The 24,912-nt window shown below is 38.5% G+C and overlaps 1 protein-coding gene across 24 annotated transcripts in view; it reads right to left on the bottom strand.

Annotated features, from left to right (window-relative positions):
- Hs3st5 (heparan sulfate-glucosamine 3-sulfotransferase 5) overlaps positions 1-24,912 on the bottom strand; it is a 287,277-nt gene that overhangs the window by 132,520 nt on the left and 129,845 nt on the right. For 8 of the 24 annotated variants that reach the window (XM_087207911.1, XM_087207916.1, XM_087207909.1 and 5 more), the window contains one exon: positions 9,326-9,412. The exons of 8 other annotated variants lie outside the window; for them this stretch is intronic. The gene's annotated coding sequence lies outside the window, so the exon portion shown is untranslated. Of the gene's footprint in view, positions 1-6,501; positions 6,723-9,325; positions 9,413-24,912 lie in introns of all 24 variants that reach the window. 8 more of the 24 variants (XM_087207910.1, XM_087207905.1, XM_087207915.1 and 5 more) reach the window with 2 other exon arrangements.

Below are 24,912 nucleotides of genomic sequence, written 5' to 3'. Positions count from 1 at the left end.
GATGATTCTAATAAGAGCTCAGGAGGGAAAATGAGAGAAGTAGAGAATGTTCCCATCTGACAAGAGAATGTACAATAATCAGTTACAGAACACTGGCAAAAATAAGAGGCTAAAGGACAATCTGATGAGGTCTCAGATGAAAATGAGTAATATATTAATGGACAATGGGGAATAAGCAATCTTTGTTACAAAGTGTCAATGAAGTGCTTAAGGTATATTCATGTTCTCATGTTTCGTGGAAGATAGGTCTTATAAGTAATGAAAGTGGAATTTAGCTGAGAAGATTAAATCGTGGCTTGCATCTTTCTGACGGCTTAGACTAAAATGTAAGAAGAGAAAAATGACTTGAAGATAAAACTATTAAGCAAAAAGGAATCAGAACTTAAATATTTGGGAAAATTCTCAGCCTATCCATGTTGCAAAAAATGGGGACAAGAGTACAATGGATGTGGGCAGGGGACAGTTTCATGAGGAGATTAGAATGTGTGGGAATAATGGACTTAATCAGCTATCCCTGCAGGAGGCCTGCCAATGTGAACTGAGGGTAAGAAATGGGATGAAATGAAGGACGGTTGTCAGACATGCAGAAATACCATAAAGCCAAGCATGGTGGCACACAACTGTAATCATAGCACTTGAGGCAGAAGGATCACTGTAAGTTCAAGGCCAACCTGGCTTACATAAGTCAAGGTCATCCTGAGGCATATGGCAGGACCCTGTCTCAAAAAGAAAAAAAATCATTAAAAACTGTGTTCCTAAAGGACATGGCCTATTTTTATTCACTGTTTTGGCCACTCCATGATCCCCTGAGTTGGAACATTGATGATTTTTCCTCTCCATTTAAAAATTTTTTATACTGGGGAATTCTTATTATTCAGAAGATCATTGGACTAATTTTTTAAATCTCTCCTATTTTGCATCTTACTGTCATTTTGCTATATTTGTTGGGATAATGCCTCAACTTTTACCTTTTAGTTATTTTTTCATATCCACTATTACAACTTTAATTTCCAAGTACATTTTCCTTTCTAAATGTGCCTCTTGTATAGTATATTCTTCTTTTCTCATGGAAATAATACCTTATCTACTCACCTCTTCTGTATTTCCTGCAGGGTATTACTGTCTTTGTTCAATTAGATGCTTTTTTTTTTTTGTGGTACGGCGGGGAGGGGGGATCAAACTCGGGACCTTGCGTTTGCGCGGCAGGCAGCGGAACCACTGAGCTAAATTCCCGGCCCAAACGCATTCTTAAAAATGTATAGATCCATGTTTCTTAGTAAAAGGCTGACGAATGTGCAAGAAAAGGGTTAGCTGTGCTCCTCACTCTAGGGAGATTTGGCTCAACCATTCTTCGAAGAATCACCGATCTGAAGTTTTTCATTTGGGGCAGATGCAACTCCTCAGCAAAGACTCAGTAAATATCCTCCTGGAGAAATCCTACTGGAGGATTCTCTGAATCCAGTGGGGAAGAAAGCTGTGATTCTTAACTTTCTACAGACAAACAAATTCTTGAATTTATTTTCGGCGTGTTGCCCTGTTCTCTCTTCTAGCCCATGTTCCCAAGTCCTCTGACCATCTGTTCTTCCCTGGTCACCAATACACTTTGGTTTCCCAGCTGCGTGAGTGAGTGAGGGTATCTGACAGGTGTCCAGCTGCTCTCAGGCCATCTTCTGTTACATACTTTGCCCACCCTCACTTCACAGTCTGAGATTCTCCCGGAGGCTATCATCTTCTGAGCCTCTGGGTCCTGTGGCTGAAACTGGATTACTTCTGGACTTTGCCCACTGTCAGCTTTAGAATTCAGCATTTTAGGTTTGCTAAATTGGTATTTATGATTACATCTGTTCTCAGCTTAAAATATTTGCCACTCTGTCTCCTATTCCATGCTCTTTGGCCTCTCTGATTTGTGCTATAAAGAAAAGCTTTTCTTTCGGCCATATCACAGGTGGTTTGGAAGATGGTTACACTCCATGACTGCCTTGCTCCCCATGGCACCCTCCTCCCAGAGCACAGTGCTAGGCACTCAGGAGATTTCTAATCAACATCCATTAACCCAGTGAAGGCACCATCACCAGGTGCTATTCCCTTCCTTCTGCTCATGGAATAAATGTCTGCCAATGAAGCAAAGTCACTGGATTGATCCTATGCACATGTCTCCAAATATTATATAAGATATTAAATATTCTTTGCCATTTTAATTCAAAGCTGTATAGGGAGCTCTTTGGTGTCCTCGAACTTCACCACTCTGAAGATATCTCGCAGATGCACATGCACAATCTAGATAAAAACAGAGTATCAGTCCCCAGCAAGGACAAAGAGCTTTTCTGTGGCTGATATTGCCATCTGTCTGCCTTCCATTTAACATTTATATTAGTTGTTTGAATAGATTCTTGGGTGGTGAAGGTCACTTTATTGCAGCCCTTTGAGTATGGGGTCATCATGAATAATCTCAAACTGCAGCTGTGGACAAAAAGAGAAAATGACTTCAACTGTTGACAGATGCCCTTGGTCCAGACTTAATGGTGGCCTAATAACATTGAACATAGAAAAAATATGGGACAAAGGAAAACATGGACTCAAAAAAGCATCCTACTGCATATATACTAACAGCTTTCTCTGTTATGGGAAGTTCTGCAAAATGTATAGTTCATGTACTGTGTTCTCTCTTCTATTCTCTCTCCTTATGCTATTTTTGATCACAAATTACCAATTACTGTAAAATGAAAAATATATTTAGAATTGGTCATTATTTTCACCCAATTCTGCCCTATTATCTATTATTACACAGTGCTATGCAATTAGACTTTCTACTCTGCCTAAAGAGAAAATATAAGAAATGAGGAAACTGCTTTATTAGCGAAATACTTGAAAAGGTAGCTACAAACAACACTCATCTGTTCTGAAATAAATGTCACATCAGGAGCATGGAAGGACAGCTTGAGAAACAGATTCTAAGAGAATCAGTTTTGAAGCAGGTAATGCCTAGGTGTTGAAAAGAAATTATAGATGCTGACTAAGTGGTGGAGACTTGATCTCCACTCTAGAGGCAGCAGTGAGCTGAGGGAGGGGGAGGACAATCTTCAAATATCCTCACACCCAGTGCCTGGCATTGTCAAAGCCTGGGGCCTCACACTTACTTTGGTATGTGTGTGCATGACACTGTTTTCTGAGGAAAAGCTGGGGCCTGCCACTGTGCTCCCTTGGCCTGAGAGAGGATAAAAGAAATAAGGATAGGTAGGAAGCAGATGAGAAAAATTATAATTAGAAAAATGCAAATTAAAACAACATTAAGATTCTATCTTACTCCAGAAAGAATGGATATCATCAACAAATCAAATAATAACAAATGCTGGTGAGACTGAAGAGAAAAAGGAATCCTTTGCTATTGTGGGTGTGAGTGTAAACTACTACAACTACTACGGAAATCACTACGGAGATTCCTCAAAAAACTAAAATGAGAAATTCCATTCTATACAGCTATTTCCCTCCTAGATATCTTCTTGAAAGAGTTAAAGATATCATATTACAGTGATACATGCATCACAACTCACAATAACTAAATCTTGGAAGTGGCTTATATGTCCATCAACAAATGAATGGATAAAGAAAATGTAGCATAAACACCATAGTACTATTCTACCATAAAGAAGGATCAATTTGACTCATTTATAGGAAAATGGGTGCACTTTGAAACTATAATGCATAGGTGAAATAAGGCAGCCACACAGCCAAAAATATCATGTTCTCTCTTATAGGGGGAAAATACATATGTATAATAAATATTAATGAAGAGCAATGTAAAAAATAATAGGAAAAGGGGAGATAGCTCTTTTGCGAAAGGGAAGGGGGAAGAAAGGGGAGGAGAAGAGGAGGAAAACGGGAGTTAAGATGTGTTATGTAAATGTTCTAACTCCCCACAAGGAATGTAATCATTATGTACTATAAACATATTCTAATAAAAAGTAAAAACTGAAAAAAAATTATACCTTTAAGAAAACAGCCAATTCAGGACATAATCAAAATTACCCAAGGGTATTTATGTCTGTACTCCCTAGGCTTGTTTATGCTTCTTTTCTTTCAGGACCATTACATCCCAAATCCCTTAAAGAGACTATAAGTGCATAAATTAGCTTAGTTGACATAGGGCAGGAACCTGATTTTAAAATAAAGGAACAGATTGAGAGAGTTCAAAGAATGCTTTCAGCACAGCATCTTTAAAAAATAAAAAGAGAGATGGGGCATGTCTTTCTCTTGTAAAATGGGCCATTTTCTTCCTGTGGGTGGGCTGTTCTTTCCTCGTGTAAACCAAAAGGGAACTTTCTGTAAATTTGCAAATTCTGAAGTTCCTCTTGCCCAACACATAAATATCATGAGCTCCAGACTATAGCATGTTTCTCTCTGGAGGACCTCTTTCACAGTGTACTTTTAAATTCTAATAAACTTCTTTATGCCCCTTACAGACATGCCTTGAAAATTCTTTTTCTGTGTTGTAAGTCAGAGAACCTGCAACCTGTCCCACTGTTTGTTTTGGGGGCCTCAATGGACTCTGCCCAGGTGAGGCATGAGATAGGGGCATGGCAAGCTGGCTGGGGAACTGGGTGTGACCTGCAAGTTCCCAAAGGCTGGCGTGTGGAGCCAATCAGAGAACACTATCTTCATTTCTTCGTGAGAACTCAAGTAGGTTTCTAATAGGATGGCCTAGACCTGACATCAGCCTGAGGAGTGGAGGATACAAAAGATATCTGCTGTTTTCATTGTGTGCTCTTTCACAGCAGTCTGTACTTCCTCTGTACAGTGCACTTATTTTCTGGCTTTTAATGGCCCACATTTGCTCTGCAGAATACGTTTCTTTTCTTTTCATAGCTTTGGTAAATATAAAGTGCTACATTTTGTACTTGTTTTGACCAATTCCTTGTTGAAGACAGAAACCAATCTAAAAACCACCTCTAGAAGGAGACTCCAGTACCCTAAAGCCCGGCAACACAAGGACAGGTCTGCTGCCCTCCAGGGACCACCACTGAGTTGTGTTTTCCAATCAGACTCCTTAATTTCTATAAGCAAAATTTAACCCTATTTTCATTTGACTGATCATAAAAACACATGTATCTTGGCAACACATGTGCTTAAATTTCAGGCTCTCTCAAAAACGGAAAATTTAAATTCTGTTGGCAAATGTTTCCCCAAAGCAAAAAATGGCTTTTGATTTTGAATATCTTATAGAAATAATTATCTGTTTAAGAGAGAAAATATTTTTCTAGTACTAACTTCAAAATTCAAATTATCATGTAACCCTTTTATAAGAGATAATATGTAGATTATTAAGAAAAACTTGGATGACTTTTTCATATAGTTATTTATATCACATTCAGTAAGCAGACAGCACAGAATTATCACAATTTTGAAATCAATTAGTAAGATTTAATATATGTTTATGGATTTCTAAATAGCTTGATGATGATCACATATGCTCATAAGGTATGTGTTCTGTGCTGGACATTGTCCTTGATATACATGGATGCACTTTATTCCCCAGATAACTGTAAGGGACAGATGTGTGATCACCCTATTCTGCAGATGAGGGAACTGCCTCCTAGGGAGTTCAGTATTCAGTGGCAGGCACAATGCTGAATCTAAGTAGGGTGTGTTCCACTTTTTCTGGCCTGTCTTTTTAAAATATCACTTCTTCTACCTAGGGTTTTGTAAAAAATGTGAATAGTGATTCATTCAAAACCAAACTCTAAGAGCCTACTGTTTTGTAATTCAGATGTGTCAATTAGAAAGCCAACACCAAGGAAAGGAAAGATATTCCACTCTGAAATTTTGGGGGACTGTCTGCAGTCTCAGTGAGGCCACACATTCCTCTGCTAGAAGATCTCAGAACCACACAATTTTGGGAAAATTCATCCCAAGATCACACTTCTTACCTTTGAGTTATAAAAAGAAGTAACTCACATCAATATCAGTGAAAAATACAGCTGACTATAATTTCTCTTAGAGATCATGAGTGTCTGGTCCAGATATGATTTTATTAACTTTCCCCCAACTGCTAATTATTTCCATGGTTTTCTTAAAAGATCATTATACTCTAAGCATTTTTTTCTTCCTCATTTTTAAATTAGTAGTAGCATCGATGTATCTGTGATGCTTTTGTTCTGTTTTGTTTGCAGATTCTGTCATGATTCAAGCATAGCAGTCTTCACTGAACCAGAATGAGGTGGATAAATCTTCTTTGCCCATTCATGGAACTTATTAGGTCAGAAAACTCCTTTAATCACTAATGTGTGGCATCCTGCAGATCAAAGCTACCTGCTTCTGTTTCTTGATGGACACAAGAGTGGTGGAAGGACAAAGGGACACCCCCCCACACACACATACACATACACATGCACACACACAGAAGGATCCTAGAGGAAGAAAAACTGTAATTCCGCTAGGAAAAGTCAAGAAAATCTTCTCAGATGTGGTATTATATGAATCATAATTGAAGAATAAGCAACTCACAAGACAAACCTGGTGTGTAACAGTGTCATCCATAAAGAGAAATCCTCACGGAACAGAGTACAGTGCAGCTTGGCAGGTGACAGAGGCTGTGGTATAAGCTTGTGTGTGAAGCAGTGTTGAATGGAGATTTGGATGGTAAACTGGCATCATTCACCTGGTGTTAACCCTGGTACTGACCTGAATGATTTCTTATTAGCTGCTTTGTGCCTTAATTTCCTTACCTATAATAGCAAGAAAAATAGCAGTACCTGTAGGGTTAAATGAAATAGCTTGTATGGTCCTTAGAATAATAAACACACAAATGGCATTAATAAGTACTCAATAAATGCCTACTATTATTACCCCAAAGAGACAACTAATTTTAAAGTAATTGATATCACTCTTAAGAATGAAATTTCTCCCACACATGACTTCATATTAACAGTAACATTAGATTACTGTTCTAGCCTTTGAATAGGTATTCTCTTATGTAAATCAGAAGACTATTCTTAAATGAATGTACTATGAGACTATAATGTTAAGTGAAATAAATTAGATACACAAGCTTAAATATCACATGGTTTCTCTTACATGAGAAACCAAAAGTATAAATAAATTATAGAGCAAAATAAAAGATAATAGGAAACAGTGAGATAGATCTTTTGCAAATGGGAAAGGGATTAAAGATAAAAGGAAGGATGAGAGGAAAGGGAGGGGATGTGAAAAGAGCTGATGAAAGGCCACCAAACAATAAGTGTAAGATACAACCAGATACCTGACATACATACTTTAGGGGGAGGACTGTGTTTATTGAGATATATAAAGTTTGTTTATTGGGGGGAAATCATATTAAGAAGAACAATCTGGGCTAGATAACCCAGAAATCAACTCTATTTTCAACTGAACTGACTACCTCTATAGACACTCCTGAAAGACATAAGAGAGTTGGCAGACACATGTTCTTTATGTCCAGATTCCATATCCAACCCCTTTCCATGTGAGAGTTTGAAGTTATCCTGAAGTCCAGAGAGCCACTAGCGAACCAGTCTGAGTTACTTCAGTAAGTTTAGATGGACCTATGTCTCCAGAGCTCAAAACTGACAGAGCAGAACTAGTTCCAGAGTTCAGAGACCTGTTCTAGTTTCCTTCATGAGACCATCTGAGATTTTTTTCTTTTTTGGTACTGGGGATCGAACTCGGGACCTTGCGCTTGCAAGGCAGGAGCCGGAACCACTGAGCTAAATACCCAGCCCTCGAGACCATCTGAGATAGGAAGAAAGGGTCATTTTGGTGGAGGCAGGTAGCAGGCAAAGGGAAAGAAATCCTGTATTCTGGGGAAATGGGATTAAGCAAATTGGGTGTCAAGCTCACGGACTACAAGCAGACCAGACCCCAATCAATGGTCATGAGCCAACACGGAATCATGTCATGGGGCAGGTCTGTAGTACTATCGCTGTCAGAGCATGTGAACCTTTTAATAATGCACAGACTGCACAAGCCAGATAGTACACTGCGTGTAGGGCCAGGTACCTGTCTGTGTTATGATTCTGTGGGTTCATGGCCTATGTTACCTAAGAGCAGAAACCACCCTGGGCGGGGGCAGAACTAACTCTATCATTTGTTCTTATTACAGGTAACTGGGTAAAAAATCTGAAGGGACAGAAGTTTCTGTGATATATCCTCGGGCAGTAAAAGGGTGAGGTCTAGTTGGTGAGATCCATTTTAATATGTTCTGTATTTGGCCAGTTCTCAGGATCTCTTATTTTGCCTGAGTTGGGTGGGAAGCAGTGAACAAAAGAGAATATAGGTCTTCTCCAGCCTGTCTTTCCATTGAGTTTTACTTTTGTGAGAGAATGAGATATCACATTCTTAAAGTAACTTCTTTAAACTTACTTAATATCTTTGTGCTTACTCTTCAGTTTTAAATGGTGACTAGAAAATACACTGCCCAAATTCTAATGCCAATACCAAAGGATCAGGGAATGGTCCCTGGGAAGTCTCCTCCCTAACTTCCCCACCTCAGCTGTGTTTTTACATTAGTATCCCATACTTTTGTAGCCAGGCTGGTGGCCACAAGAAGAGACCCCAAATTCCACTGAAGTTAAATGTGAGTCTGTACAATGACAGTCACTTGATCGGGAATTGAATATGGGTGATGATAAGCTACTATATGATTAATTTTTGAAATCACTTGTTTGTTTAATGGAGTTTTGAAAAAAAATTAAAGCAGGACTTTGGTGTCATTAGGAAAAGAAACTAAAGTTATAGCAAGGTTAGAAATGAAAAATATATTTTAAAAAGGAGAAGTACTAATTGAGCAAAAAGTTTCTTTGAAGAGAAAAGAAGTAAAGGTGCAAAGAGTTTTGTTTATTTGTTTCTTTTTTGGTGATTGTTGCCTTGACAAAACAAGATCATTTTATCTTCAAAAGAGAGATGGTCTGAGGCCTCCTGGCTCCAAACAGCTAGCCAAGAAAGAGCCATTTCTGGTTGCAATGAGAAGCTGATCTCTCCATTGCACAGAACACAATGGTAGAGGAAAGGCAATTGGTAGAATTAAGGAGCAATTAGCAACATATCAGCAGAGCTGATATAGGAAGTGATGAAGTAGGTTTTGTGAAGAACTCCTGGGACAATTTTGTAAGTGCCCAAAGTTCAGTGTGCAATTAGCTAAATTAAAGAAATACTTCAGTTTACTTGGGAAGCATTCTACACTTATCGTGGACTTTGCTCTACTTTGTAAATCATGGTTATAAGTAGAAATCAGAGATAAATGAAAATATCTGTTGGTACACGTTTCATGTTTTAAAAAATGAACTTAGTAATGAGATGGTTAAAGGTTGCGTACCTAATTTTCATGGTGGCCAAATGCCCGTCTATGACGTATCCACCCACTCCTTCATTCTCCAGGTGCAGTGCCATGGAGCTTCAAGCCCTGTAGCCATCAATCAGGTTATATATTGTTGCTGTTAGAATCACACATTGTTACCCAACTAAAATATCACACGCTTTATTTTGCTATTTATTTTTACTCTGGGTTTCTCATATAACAAAAACATGATATGTAATCTGTGTGTCTGATTTATCTCATTTAACATCATGGTCTCACGTTGCATCCTTTTTCCTACAAATGACTGAAGTTTGTCTTTCTTCATGGTAGACAGTACTCCAGGTATGTAAATACCACTTTCTTTATCTATTCATCTGCCGATTAGGATATAGGCCACTTCCAAGATTTAGCTGTCATGACTGTGTGGCTATACACATGAGTATGTATCTCTGTAATACATATGATATCTTTAACTACTTTGTGAAGATATATAGAAGGGAAATAGTGAGGTAAAACAGAATTTCTAATTTTAGCTTTTTGAAGAAACTCCATACTGGCCAAGGATCAGAGCTGCCACTAGTGCTAAGGAGGAGCTTTCTGGGCCATCATACCACTATCCCCAGGACCAAGGAGGTGAGCCACATGGGCACCAGCACAACCCCCCACACACACACATTGAAATGAGAAGACACATACACAAATCTCAAAACTAGACTTCCAGATCACCTAAAGCAACCCCGAATGGAAATGAGATGGAACAATCTGATACACAACCACCTGGATTCCCTGAACTGGCAATGAAAGAGGATCTGGAAAAAATGAAATCAGAAATAATTTCTCAGATAACAGCAGAGATTGTGCCCAGATTTATTAATTAACATGATTAATAAATCTAGAGAGGACACAGATTTAAAAAAATAGAGGAGCTGAGGAACATGATGGAATCATGATCCAACATAGCAAATAAATGGAATCCATAAAACAGATGCAAACAGGCTTCTAGGGGATTAAAAACTCCATTGATAGTCTACACAGCAGAATAATCCAATGTGAGGACAGAATTTCAGATATAGAAAATAAGATTGCAATTAGTGACCAAGAAAAGAAAAATTTCTTCAAAATAGTAAGGGACCATGAGAAATCAATCTAGCAGCTGCTATACAATGCAAAGAAGAATAACATAAGACTGATCAAAGTCAATGAAGAAACAGGAGAGAGTACAGATGACATAAAAAAAACTGTTCACAGAAGTGATGGCAGAAAACTTCACAAGCAAGGAAAAAGAACTTGACATTCACTGGGCCAGGGATTTATCTCAGTGGTTCCGCCACTTGCCTTGCAAGCACAAGGACCCAAGTTCGATCCCCGGTACAAAAAAAAAAAAAAAGAACTTGACATTCAGATAAGGGAGGCATATAGGACTCCAACTAGCCTTGATCAAAAAAAACTACACATAGGCATATAATAGTTAGGATTCCAGAAACCCAACAGAAGAACAAAATTCTACAAGCAGTGAGAGAAAAGAAACAAATCACCTACAAAGGAAAGCCCATCAGAATCACAGCAGACTTCTCAACACAAACCATCAAGGCAAGAAGAGCTTGGAGCAGCGTATTTCAAGCCCCAAAGGAAAACACCCTCCAACCCAGATTGATGTACCCTCAAAACTGTCTTTCAAAATTGATGGAGAAATAAGACACTTTCATGACAAAGAGCACTTGAGGAACTTCATGAATACCAAACCAGCACTCCAAAAAATTTTAGACAATATCCTAGGAAAAGACAATGAGGATCACAACCCCAGGAAGCAAGGCAGAATGAATCCATTGGGCATGACAATAAATTAAAGCAAAGGGGGAGAATCCAACAAAAAGAAAAAGTCATGACAATGATGAGTCACTACGTATCAGTTATAACCATCAATGTTAATGGTCTCAATTCACCAATCAAAAGAAATAGAAGCAAGATACAACAATATGCTGCATACAAGAAACACACTTAATTCAAAAGGAAACTCATAGACTGAAAGTTAAAGGGTGGAAAATAATTCTCCATTCAACAGGAACCCCTCAAAAAGCAGGAGTAGCAATCCTCTCTGCAGATCAAGTGGATTTCAAACCAACACTGATTAAGAGAGACAAAGAAGGACATTACAGCCTTGTAAAGCGAACAATACAAGAGGAAGAGATGACAATCATAAATATCTATGCACCAAACACTAGTGCATCCAACTATATAAAACAAATACTAACGGACATGAAAAGTCATATATGCACTAATACAATTGTAATGGGGGACCTCAACACCCCACTGTCACAAATAGATAGATCAACTAGACAAAAAATAAGTAATGAAATACTAGAACTCAATCGAACTGCTGAACAAATGAACTTAACAGATGTTTACAGAGTGTTCCACCCCACAAAATCAGAATACACATTCTTCTCAGCTGCACATGGGTCATTCTCCAAAATAGACCACATACTCACACATAGAACATGTTTAACTAAGTGCAAAGGAATTGAAGTTATCCCCTGTATATTATTAGACCATAGTGTGATGAAATTGGAGGTCAACAGCAAAAGAAACTGCAAAAACTTCATAAGCACATGGAAATTGAACAACACACTTCTGAATAACCAATGGGTCACAGAGGAAATTAAAGAAGAAATCAGACAGTTCCTTCAATTAAATGACAGTAACAATACAACATATCAGAATCTATGGGACACAATGAAAGCAGTCTTACGAGGGAAATTCATAGCAGTGAATATGCATATTAGGAAAACAGAACGAGCCTAATTAAACAACCTGATGCTGAACCTCAATCTTCTAGAAAAAGAAGAGCAATTCAAACCCAAAGCTCACACAAGGGAGGAAATTATAAAGATCAGTGCAGAAATCAATGCAATGGAGACTAAGAGAATGATACAAAAAATCAATGAAGCCAAGAGTTGGTTCTTCCAAAGAATCAACAAAATTAACAAACCCTTAGTCAACCTTATCAGAAAAAGGAAAGAAAACTCCCAAATCCATGCAATTGGGGATGAAAAGGATGAAATTACAACAGACCCAGCAGAAATCTGAGCATCATCAATAGCTACTTCAAGAACCTATATGCCAAAAAGATGGAAAACACAGAAGAAATGGTCAGATCACTAGATACATATGAATTACCAAAGTTGAATGAAGAAGACCTAAAAATTTGAAACAACCCAATATCAATCAATGAAATTGAAAACGTAATCAAAAACTTACCAAGTTAGAAAAGCCCGGGTCCTGATGGCTTCACTGCTGAATTCTACAAGACATTTAGAGAGGAACTACTGCCACTACTGTTTAAACTTTTCAACGAAATTGAAAGGGAAGCAATGCTTCCAAATTCATTCCTGGAAGCAAGCATCACCTTGATCCCCAAAGCAGAGAAAGACCCAACCGAAAAGGAGAACTATGGGCCAATGTCACTAATGAACATAGATGCAAAAATCCTTAAGAAGATACTGACAAATAGAATGCAGAAGATAATCAAGAAGATCATACACCCTGACCAAGCGGGATTCATCCCAGGGGTGATTCAACATATGCAAATCAATAAATGTACTACACTGTATCAACAGAGCCAAGGCCAAAAACCATATGATCATCTCAATAGATACAGAAAAAGCATTCGACAAAATCTAACATGAATTTAGGATAAAAACCCTACAAAAAATTGGAATAGATGGACTCTACCTCAAACTGATAAAAGACATCTATGAAAAACCAACAGCCAATATCATACTAAATGGTCAAAAACTGAAATCCTTCACACTAAAATCAGGAACAAGTGAAGGATGTCCACTATCACCACTCGTGTTCAATATAGTTTTGGAAATATTAGCCATAGTAATTAGATAAGAGAAGAAATAAAAGGAATAAAGATAGGAAATGAAGAATTCAAATTGTCATTATTTGCAGATGACATGATACTCTATATAGAAGACCCCAAGAACTCCACCAAAAGTCTTCTAGACTTAATAACCAAATTCAGTCAAGTAGCTGGTTACAAGGTCAACACACAAAAATCAATAGCTTTCCTCTACACAAATGACAGACTACTGAGAGAGAAATAGGGCAAATAATTCCTTTCACAATAGCATCCAAAAAACTGAAATACCTAGGAATCAACCTAATAAAGGAAATGAAAAACCTCCTCTCTGAAAACTGTAGCACTCTGAAAAGAGAGACTGAAGATGTTATCAAAAAATGGAAAGACATCCCTTGCTCCTAGATAGGAAGAATCAACATAGTGAAAATGGCTATACTTCCAAAACTGCTATATAGATTCAATGAAATCCCAATTGAAATTCCAGCAGCATACTTCACGGACCTTGAGAAAAAAATCCAAAAGTTTATTTGGAACAAGAAGAGACCTAGAATAGCAAAAGCAATTCTAGGCAACAGAGACATGGAAAGGGGTATCACAACCCCCAACTTGAAACTATACTACAAAACCACTGTGATAAAAACAGCATGGTACTGGCAAACAAACAGACCTAAGGATCAGTGGAATAGATTAGAAGATGCAGAAACAACTCCAGACATACTCAGCCACATCATCTTTGACAGAGCAGCCAAATACCCTCACTGGAGGAAAGATAGTCTCTTTAATGAATGGGGCTGGAAAAACTGGGTTTCCACTTGCCAAAGATTAAAACTAGACCCAAATCTCTCACCATGCACTAATCTAAAATTGAAATGGATTAAAGATCTAAATATTATAACAGAAATGCTGAACTGGCTGGAACAGAGTTTAGGTAGAACTCTTGAAGACACTGGTGTAAGAAAAGATTTTATGAACAAAACCTCAGTTGCCCGTGAACTAGCACAAACAATCAACAAGTGGGATCTCTTCTTTTTTTTTTTTTTGCTTAAATTGTTTTATTGGTACATTTTAGGTATACAACACATTTACATTTATCATTTGGTGCTTGTACCTGTACATGATGTATCTTGATTCTTATTTTTTCTCCATTACCTGTGCACCCTTCACCCCCTCTACCCTTCCCTATTTACATAGACTTTGTTTCCATATTTTTTTTTCTCAAAATTTTTCCTTACCCTTCTTTCCTTTCCCATTCTCCTCCCACTTCCCTTACCCCTTTGGACTTTTTCTTCCTATTTTAAATTATCAATTATTCATTTTAATCACTCCTTTTCTTATTAAAAAGCTTCTGCACAGAAAGAAACCACTAACAGTTTGAAGAGACAATCTACAATGTGGGAAAAAATTTTCACCTGCTGTCCCTCAAACAAAGGTCTACTATCTCAAATCTATAAAGAAGTTAAAAAAACAGACTGCCAAAATTTAAAGACGGAATCCAAAAATGGGCATCTGAAATGAACAGACATTTCTCACACAAAGAAGAAGAAATACCGAATAAACATATGAAAAAATATTCAACATCACTTGTCATTCAAGAGATGCAAATGAAAACAACTCTGAGATTCCACCTCACCCCAGAAAGAATAGCTGCCCTCTAGAAATCAACCAATAACAAATGCTGGCGGGGCTGTGGGGAAAGAGGAACCCTGCTCCACTGCTGCTGGAAGTGTAGACTGGTGCAACCACTGTGGATATCAGTATGGAGACACCTCAAAGAAGAAGGACTGGAAGTCCCATTTGACCTAGCTATTCCCCTGCTGGGTTATCTTCTCCAAAGAATTAAAAGAATCATACCACAGTGATATATGTGCACCCATGTTCATAGCAGCACAATTTGTAATAGGTAAAACTTGGAAGCAGTCCAAATGCCCATCAACTGGAGACTGGATAAAGAAAATGTGGTTTTTTAATAAAATGGAGTACCACTTAGCCATAAAAATGAGAAATTAGAGACATTTATAGCTAAATGGACGCACATTGAGGCGATAGTCTTAAGTGAAATAAATAGGACACACATGTGTAAATACCGAATAGTTTCTCTGGTGCAAGAAACTGAAAGTGCAAATAAAGACTACAAGGTATAATAGCTAATGTAAAATAGGAAGAAAAGGGGCAAAGGGTAAGGGGAAGTGGGAGGGGTAGGGGAATGGAGAGAAGGGTATGGAATTAACATGAGAAAAAGAAAAAAATGCAAAGAAAGTCTTTGTAAATAGGGAGAGATGGAGGGGTTGAAGGGAGGGCAGGGAAATGGGGAAAAAATAAGAACCAAGAAAGATTATGTAAAGGTGCAAATTTCCAATGATGAATGTAATTATACTGTGTACCTAAAATTTACCAATAAAATTCATTAAAAAAGAAACTATCACCCTTATATTCTGAATAAACAGATAAAAATACTATTTCTGAAATAAAACTGAAGCAATAAAAAAAGAAACTCCATACTGATTTCCACAGTGCTTGTCCTAAAGTGCTTCTAAGGCATAAAGCAACTGCCTAGAAGTACATCTGAGTGAATAGTGAGAGAAATATTAAAATCATAGAGCATTGATGCTATTATTATGAACATTTCAAAACTGCATATAGAATGTTTATATTTTAGCCAAATGTGTCAACGGGAACATAAAAATAGCATGCTGTGTACCAACATAAATAAGGGAAAATTATAACAAACTAAAAATTTAAATACAAAAATGACAATTTTTTGTGACTACACTTGAAGGAATGCAGAGCAGGATAATGTACTGAAATAAAATAAATACAGTATTCCTACTCTTTCTAGACATAGGTGCATCACCTTTGGTTTAATGCTTAATAAATAACAAAGGATTTTGTTGGGGAAAATATCTTATTTCAGTTACCTTTCCTCAACACCACAATAGCCTCCCTTTTGGGAACACAAATGAAAATTGTGCTCATTTTGGAAAATACTGGTTTATAGAATTTCAGTTAAAGTTTTATAAAATGACTCCAAAAACTTTAAAACTTAGGTCAATAAAATTTACCTGAAAAAGAGACCAAAAAACCCCTTATTTCCTTAGTCATCCAAGCAAGTTTTTCTCATCTCAGTTTCCTCATCCTAATTTAGAATACCAAAAAATGATTCTGCCGTTCTCTCAAGGGTGCCACATAATCAATACCATTATAATTACACAGGAGAGAATATTACTACTTAGAAGAAATGCATCAGGCATTAAGGCTTAATTCTCTCATGAAGCTTCAGTGGAGAAAGACTAGCTGATATCCGCCTCCTCTAAGAACAGAGCTACCTGTACTTAGGATTCTTCTCCCAAACTTTAGATCCACAAATACAATTATGACTTGATGTTTGCATCTAGATGTTTAATAAAAATCTCAACTCAATATCCAGTCCAACATTTGATCTTTCCCCACAAAACTGCTCCTCAAAATGCCTCTCTCTCTCAGTTGATGACCACTCTATTCTTCTAATTAAAAAGCTTAGAAAGGGCCCTTAGAATCATTCCTGACCCTGCACAAAGTATGACCTGTATAAGGATATCTCCTTGACTGTCCCATCTAAATATGCCAAACACTGGCTGCTCCTAACCACCTCCACTTCTGTCACTCAGAAGGGAGGTATTGTCACCCTTGCCTCATTTTTCCAATAGTCTCTCTGCTTCTCCAGTGGCTCCTTCCTGTCCATCATCCTTAGCAGGGCTCCAAGCCAGTCCTTTAACATTTAGGTCTCTGACTTCATTCAGATACTCTTCTCCTACTGTCACAAACAAGACAACTGCTCCTTCCATTTGGAATCCTCCCCACACAGCCATGTTCCTTGCCTTCTTCCACTCTGCACAAACAGCAGCTTCTCAGTGAGGTTTCCTCAACTTCTGTATTCAAAGCTGAAATCTACTCACCCATCAATCCTTGCTGCTCCTGATCCTGCTCATATTTCCCCCCACAGAATTGATTTCTGCCAAATATACTAGAAACTTTACTTATTAAATTTCTTAGTATTTTATGACTCACATCTCCCCTTCCTAAAGTATAAATACCATATATGGACTATATAGATCTTCATGTTCCAAGTGCTTGGAGCATGCTTGATACAGAAGAGGAAGGAGATGAATATTGGAACACATTAGACAAATGGAGTTTGAAGCTAGAAGTGGGTGAGATAAAGGTTGGATGCATGGGGGGAAAAGGCAATAGTTTGGTTGTCACACCCATTTACAGGTCAGTGAGCAAACTCAAATCCTCTCCTGGGCAATAAGCAGCCTAGAGTCTGCTCCTGAGCAGCTTGGGAGAGCTGCGGCAGACAACTCAGAGGCAGGTAACGCAGCAGACCTCTGACAGACTCACAGCGCCCTACTGTTCCCTAATAAAGTATCCTAAGGAAAGGAAGAAGAAGAAAACAAAACTTGAGGGCAATGCATTTTCTTTCAAAGTAAATGTGAAATTAACCTACTGACTAGGAGTTGGGTTAGCTCTCCCTAAACCATAATGGGGGTTGGAAATCCCAACAGCAGAATGGAGTTACAAAATGGCTGAAAATCTGACATTATCCTCCAGGCTTTCTATTTTGTAAACATAACCAGAAGAAATAGTTGAAGTATGACTGAGTCTTTCATTTTGTAACCAGAACTGAAGGTTGGCTGGTGAATTTCAAAAATTGGCTAATGTGGGAAATTAGCACTGAATACATTATCTGTTTGATATAAACTTTCAACCTTTTAATCATTCTTCAAGAAAAGTGACGGCCCATCTCAAAATGAGGCCCTAATGACTGTTCTTATACTCTTTCTTTCTGTGTCATAAGCCATATTTTAACACCTACAGATTTAAATCTGAAGTTTTAGTTCCATAACTTACATTTGTGCAATCAATTTTTCTTCTCACTTTTCTTTTTTTAAATTAGCACGTTTACAATAATCTTGGGGAGTGAATACATGTACATATGCAGCTTGTTTCTTTTTCTAATCCACCATTCCTCCCTTCCCATCTCCCTCTTCCTCTAATTACCTTTTTCCCATTTTTTGTTTTTGATATTATTAATCTTCCTCATGTTTATGATAATACCTACATTCATAGAGATTATCAAGCTCCTGTACATGGCATAGCTTTATTCTACCTGTTTCTCTTTCCCTTCCCCCTTTCCTCTCACCCTTGGTCTCCTGGACCCCTCCCTTCCCATTTGCAAGAGTTCTATCCTTTGTTTCCTTCTATGAATCCTTCATTGTGTGCTTTGTACTTTGCCTTACTGAAATGAGAGATACATATTTAAGCCTGTGTATGTGGTTTGTTTCACTCAACACTATATTTTCCAGGGGCATCCATTTTCCTACAAATGTCTCAATTTTTTTCTTCTTTATAGCCATGTAGTATTCCATTATATATAGATACCACATTTACTTTATTCAATCATATGTTTATGGGTATCCAGGCTGCTTCCAGGATTTAGCTATGATGAATTGTGCTGTTATAAACATGGGTATGCATATATCGCTGTAGTATGATGTCTTTAGCTCTTTGGGGAAGACATCTGTCAGGATAACTGAGTCATATGGAATTTTCAATGTTAGTTCTTTGAGGAATCTCCGTACTGATTTCCAGAATGGCTGCACTAGTTTCCATTCCCACCAACAACGCAGGCAGATTTCAAATGCCTCACCAGCATTTGCTACTTTCTGATGTTGTGATGAAGGCCACTCTCTCTGGTGCAAGATGGGAGGTATGGGATAGATTCAGAGCCTTTCTCTGCCGTTAGAGCCTCTACACTGAGCATCACCCACAGCCCCACAAGTTTTCAAAAGGATTCTGTAAGAACATTTTGAAGCAATTTCTTGAATAATTTCATACTACAGGAATGATCACGTTTTATTTTTAATCATCCTGGAACTAATTATTTTCTCCAGTTTTTTAAACTGTCTTGTCTATGCCCACTTTGATAGAATTTTTTTTTGCAATTTGCCTTTATTGAGTCTTTTGAAAGAGTTCAATTTAGTTTTCATAGAAATCACTTTTTTGTGAGAAACTGTGGCCCTGTCTTTTCTATCACGTGATACAAACAGGAGTGCCTTTATCTTGGACTCTAGTCCACCTTCGGCTGCCCCCCCTTCACCGCCCGCCTTACACCACAGTTACAAGAAATACCTGCTCAGCCTTGATTCTGGGAATACAGCTGACCACCAAAGACAACTTATCAACAGACAAGCCCTTTCAGTCCTCATACATGCCCTCTCTCCTCACTTGGCCACCTTGCCCAGTAATCCTTCAGACCCTCCCCTCAGGTCACTGAAACTAGCCAACTGTGACTGACTGTGAACATTCAAACCAGCCAACTGCTTCTCCTGCATTAGGGATAAAAGGGCCAGCCCTCCTTCACCCTGCTTACGGCTACACTGCTGGGGTGTGCTTGTACCCTTTGCAAAAGTAAAAGCCTTGTCAAGATTCTTGGTGCCTGAGGGCTTCCTTGTCTGTATTGACAAATTAAGTTTAAGGGCTTATTTCCAAAAATTTCACGGTAGTAATATTTCTAAAACTATAAAATCTTTCATTAAAATGTCTAACTACATAAGGAATACTAGTGGCACAAATGCAGCATACCTTCCTTCATGAACTGAATTCTTTCCATGATTCTGGTTGCAAACCGAATTGGGTGAGAACCGAATCAAATTTCCCCTAAGGTCAACACTGAACCTAACCTTTGAATTTGATTTAGTTCTTATCCAATTTGGTTTGCAACCAGAATCCTGGAAAAGATTAAGTTCATGAACTGAGATATGACTGTGGCTTGGGAGAAAGTATTACCAGTTGGTGATGAGTCCATAGTACCACTGTTGGCCACAGGAGTGTGTGCCAGAGGATGGCATTCCACACAGGCAGGCCCAGTCCATGGTCCTTGAGCCACCTGCAGGGATTCTGTGGAGAGCTCAGTAAATGCTGGTGTTCATCTTTCCAACCAACCAATCCTCTAATGCCCTGAAGCCAGTGGGCATCCCATTCAATTCAATTTCGACACTATCTGGGACCAGCACAAACCTCACAAGTTTGGGCCAGTTCCGCAAGACTTCTCCAACTTCAGATGACAGCCTCGTCCAAGTACCCTGTTACCTGCCCTTAGGTCTGACATGCTCACAAATTCAGGGTTCTCCTAAGCTTCCTCTCAGGTTCAACAATTTGCCAGAACAATTCAGAGCTTGGAAAAACACGGTAATTGCTATCTTTTGCAATGCTACAGATCAAATCCAGGGCCTGTGCATGCTGATACAGGGCAAGCGCTGTATCACCAAGCATCACCTGCACACAAATCCAAGGCTTATGATTTCCAGTTTAAAGGGTGAGACTCAGGACCAGCCAAAGAGGAGCAATACACAGGGCAGTGTCTGGGGCAGGCTGGGGCCAGTCTCCATGTCCTCTCTACATATGGCCCCCAGTACACCAACACATTCACCAGCCAGAAGTCTAGCCTCACTGTTTCATAGTTTTAAATGGAACTTTAATTTCCTATGCATGATCAAATTGGCCACTGGTGATTTAACTCAGCCTGTAGCCCTTTTCCCTTCTCTGGACATCGGTAGACTGGCAGAAACTTTTAACTCAGTCTCATGCTTTGTTTCCCCAAGCCCCCTTCTCTCATGCCCCTCAGCTCTCATGAGGCACTGGAAGACAGCAGATGCTCCTGCCACTTAGGGGATTCCAGGGCTCAGAGACCTGTGTTGCAGGAGGGACACAGACAAGACAGCCTTCACCATAACCCAAGTCCTCATGGTGTTTCAGTGAGCATATCTGTTTGTCTGCCTTCCCTTCTGGATGACAGAGGGCAGCTGCTTATACTGGATGGTTCTTTTTTCCCTCCTGATGTACCAAGTAGATAATCATGTTTTCAATAAAGGAGTGATGATCTGAATGAGGAAAACTGTGTTTTAGTAGTCTATGACATTGCTCAGTAATCAAAATGTGATAGAATTAGGTATTTTGGCAGAAATGAAACTATAATAGTAAGTTTTAATAATTCATATGATGAAATTCTCATTAATTAAAGTTTGTGCTGCACAGGCGAGGTTATCTAGCTCCACACTGGCCGCTTCCTTACCATCTGGGACTAGTAATACTGTAACACTCTAGGCCTGAATGTTCTCAACTGTTTACGAAGGAAAAGTTCTGCCCTCTCTCTTCACAGAGCAATATTGTGAGGGTTAAATAAGATAAAGCACTAAAGAGCTTGTAACATTACAAAATTAGTCAGATAGGAGTAATTAAGATTAAACATGATATTAACAAGCATATAAAATGGCTTCTGAACAGCAAAAGAATATTAATGAAAATGCAGAGAGAAAACCATCAGCTATAGATTGTATTTGATTCTGAAAAAGTTGGGCGTTGGATACATGGCTCAACCTGACCTTTCAGCTGAAGTTGAGAAGACTGGCATAAGGGCAGGAAGGACACTGTGAGGCCCATTAAAAATCACCCCATATTCAATCTACTTGGGTCTAACGTGGTAATTAACGGGGAGTTTTTCTGTAGAAAGGCTAGAGGATTCAGTATATCACATTCAACCCTTTCCAATAAGGTTATTTATTGCTATCCAATTCACATTTCCCTCAGGTTTTGGTAAGACTGTAGAATTTATTCTCCTACATAGTAGCCAGTCAAGTAAATCACATAGCATACTTCCATTGCCACACATTTTTCTTACCCTGCGTCGGTGGCTTTATTTCTTTGTCCCTGAGAGCATCTCAAAATTTAGCTGTACATACTTCCCTTTCATAATGCTGCAATTTAGTATTATTGTTTCTTTCCTAATATTTTCTAAATAAAAAAGTCAGAAAAAAGTAGAGGGAGTTGGGTAGTTTTTAACAATAAAACCAGAGACAAGGTGATAAATATTATGGACAAAACATTTCTCCTTGTAGACAAAAGGTACCAGCTGATATTAAAATGAAAAATAATACCTTCCTGCTACAGGGTCTCCGAGCACTTCATTAGAAAGAGAGAGGCATTAAGAGCCGCACTGCAGCGGCCCAGTGCTCTCCCTGAAGAACAGGAATGAGATAAACCATGCCCTGCTTTAGGCTACACATCCTGAGGAGGAAGCCTGAACTCCTGAGCTCTGCTCCAGCATGCTGCTCTGTAATGCAGCGGCCCACTTTTATTCTTTTATCTGAACTTGGCAGATAGTACTTTGGGTAGGAAAAAAGATTCCACCATTTGTTTATATCATGTATTTACGCTTTGCAATAGGCCAAAAATGTGGTTGCTAACATTGTATCATACCATCTTATATTACACTATCAGTGTAGTACCCTGTACTCTTCTATAGCATGACTACACTGTGATTATTATACTATTCTATACTGCATTTACTACACCAGGTTGACCTCTTCTATACTATGTAATTTCTGACAGGGAGACTGCAAATACCTGCTTTTGAAATACGGGTATGAACCCAAAAGATTCTTACAAAAAAGAAACAGGTAATAACATCATGTACTCTGAGTAACTACTTTGATGATAATGATGCAGAGTGTAATAGCTATTGTTATTCTCTCAGTATTTGAATATGAAATTTTGTTTTATTTTTTCATATGTGTATGAATGTTCCATCTTTTGACCACAATTTATAGCATGTCTTAATAGCTACTGTAAGTTGTAGGCCAGAAATACAGTTCATACAAGTAAGCATCAAAAACACTTCAGGGTTAGCTAAATATCTCATAGCAACCTGGGTAGATGACACTAAAATGGCCCTGTAAAGTAAGGCCCTGCAGCAAGTGAACCATGGCACCCATAGCTACACTGTCGCCCTAAGCCTTGAGAGAAGCCAGCCGCCTCTGGGTGTGGGCTCCAGGGTGGGTCTGGGTGTTTAAGCCTAGTGGTGAGGTTTTTAGTCAAGTTCTTGACAAACACTGGTGATCAATGAGTTTAAGTTATATATGCCAAATTTTAAAACATATTAATAGCTCATGATTGGTCACTGACCCCCAAAGTGCTTTCAGTGAGGACACAGCCTGCACTGGGGTCTGAGAACTCTTTGTGGTAGGTGCAGGACACTCTCTTAGGCCATTGTTCTGCCTCTGCCCCTCAGGACTAAATGCTAAGGGGATCATTCAATTTCTGTGACCATCAGGAAGAATGGAGCCGAACGCTCCCTGGTCTGGGAGACAGTGTGAGAAGCACACTGCTTGTAATAAAAAAGAGGTCAGTGCGGGGGCTGTGTGTGTCCCACAAGGAGACCCCATGTTCTCAGAATGCCACTGACTCTGGGGCTGAGTCCATGCCCTCCTGACACAAGCTGCAAACACACGTTTCGTAAGCACAGTTGGTAGCAAATCAACTGTCTGGCCTCCTGTATTCACTCAATGACCTAGATAAATTTTTGACTTCTCTGAGCTTTAATTCCTCCTGCCACCACCTGTCTCTGGTGTGTGTGTGTGTGCGTGTGTGTGTGTGTATCAGGGGATTGAACCCAGGGCCTTCCACATGCTAAGCACATGCTTACACTGAGCTACTGCCACTGGCCCAGTTGTGAAATGTGGATAATCACGCCTGTCTTGACTTCTTTATATGCTTTTATGAAAATCTTATAAGTTGTAAATCTTAAGGCAAAGAAGATGTTATAAATTTGATTACTATTTTTAAACATCAGAGATTGCTGTGAATTATGTGTTCATTCTCAAACACTATGGTCACAGGGCTGCACCATAAGGTCATTAAATATCTTTGGGCAATGAGTACAGTGCATCCACCTCAAGACACATAACAGAAGCGTTAAAAAGGTGTAAGAGGGATCACAGCAATGACTTGTACCTGAACAGCAAGCTTTAGCCCAGTCCAGGAGACTGGAATTATGGGTAGGAAGGGCATCTGGGCCATGCAGATGTTCAGCATCACTTCATTATTGCCAAGTCGAAAACTGCAGTGTATAATGTTCTACATTCTGTGCTGGCAGTGAGATGACATAGTCTCTGCAATCAATCATTTCAATCAAGCAGTTTTATTAGGTACATGCTGTTTTCTGGTACTATTTTTGCTTTGAGAATTACTAATTGTATATTTTAAATCTTTTTAAAAATGCATTCCTAGTTCTCCTTTTTATGTTAGAAAAATTATCTTCTTTTCTCCAACTTTTTTTAAAACAACTTCCTTGTGCATAAATTTCAGGCATTTTTTTCTCTGACCCAATTTGCTCCTTTTTAAAGTTTTATCTTCCCACATTTTCTTTTCTTGTATCTTTTCAGCTTTTTTATCAAGTATTGTTTTTCTTTTGCCAACTCACTAAGTAGTCCTAGAATAAACAATTTGGTATTAAAATTCTGAATACTCATTTAAACAAAAAAGAAAGTTGTTAAGCAGAAGATGCAAATTACTTGCTTCTGTTCCCATTTGTATTTTGAAATCCCTTATAGTAGGAATTGGCATGTAAGAATGAATTTAAGTAGGTTAGAAATAAATTTGCCTACATCAACTGAGAAATATAACTTCAAATGTCCCAAATAAATGAAATCAGAAGGGGAAAAAAGAAAAAAGAAGGAGAAGGAAAGAAGGAAGAAGTGGAGAAAAATACAAACACATGTGTATGTGTTTGGGAACAGTGACATCAAGTTCAAGTTTATTCTTTCAAGGTAATGCAAAGAGAGAAAATTCTCAAGTCATAGCGTAAGGTGAACTTGTGCTCAATATATTTTGTGCTTCTTAAAAAATCCACGAAGCCTATCAT

Source organism: Heterocephalus glaber, unplaced genomic scaffold (genome assembly GCF_053883595.1).
Source record: "Heterocephalus glaber isolate CG9 unplaced genomic scaffold, H.glaber_assembly_v1.0 deba00000896, whole genome shotgun sequence".
NCBI lineage: Eukaryota > Metazoa > Chordata > Mammalia > Rodentia > Bathyergidae > Heterocephalus > Heterocephalus glaber.
Note: the sequence above shows the minus strand (reverse complement) of the source record. Positions and strands in the feature narration are given on the sequence as shown.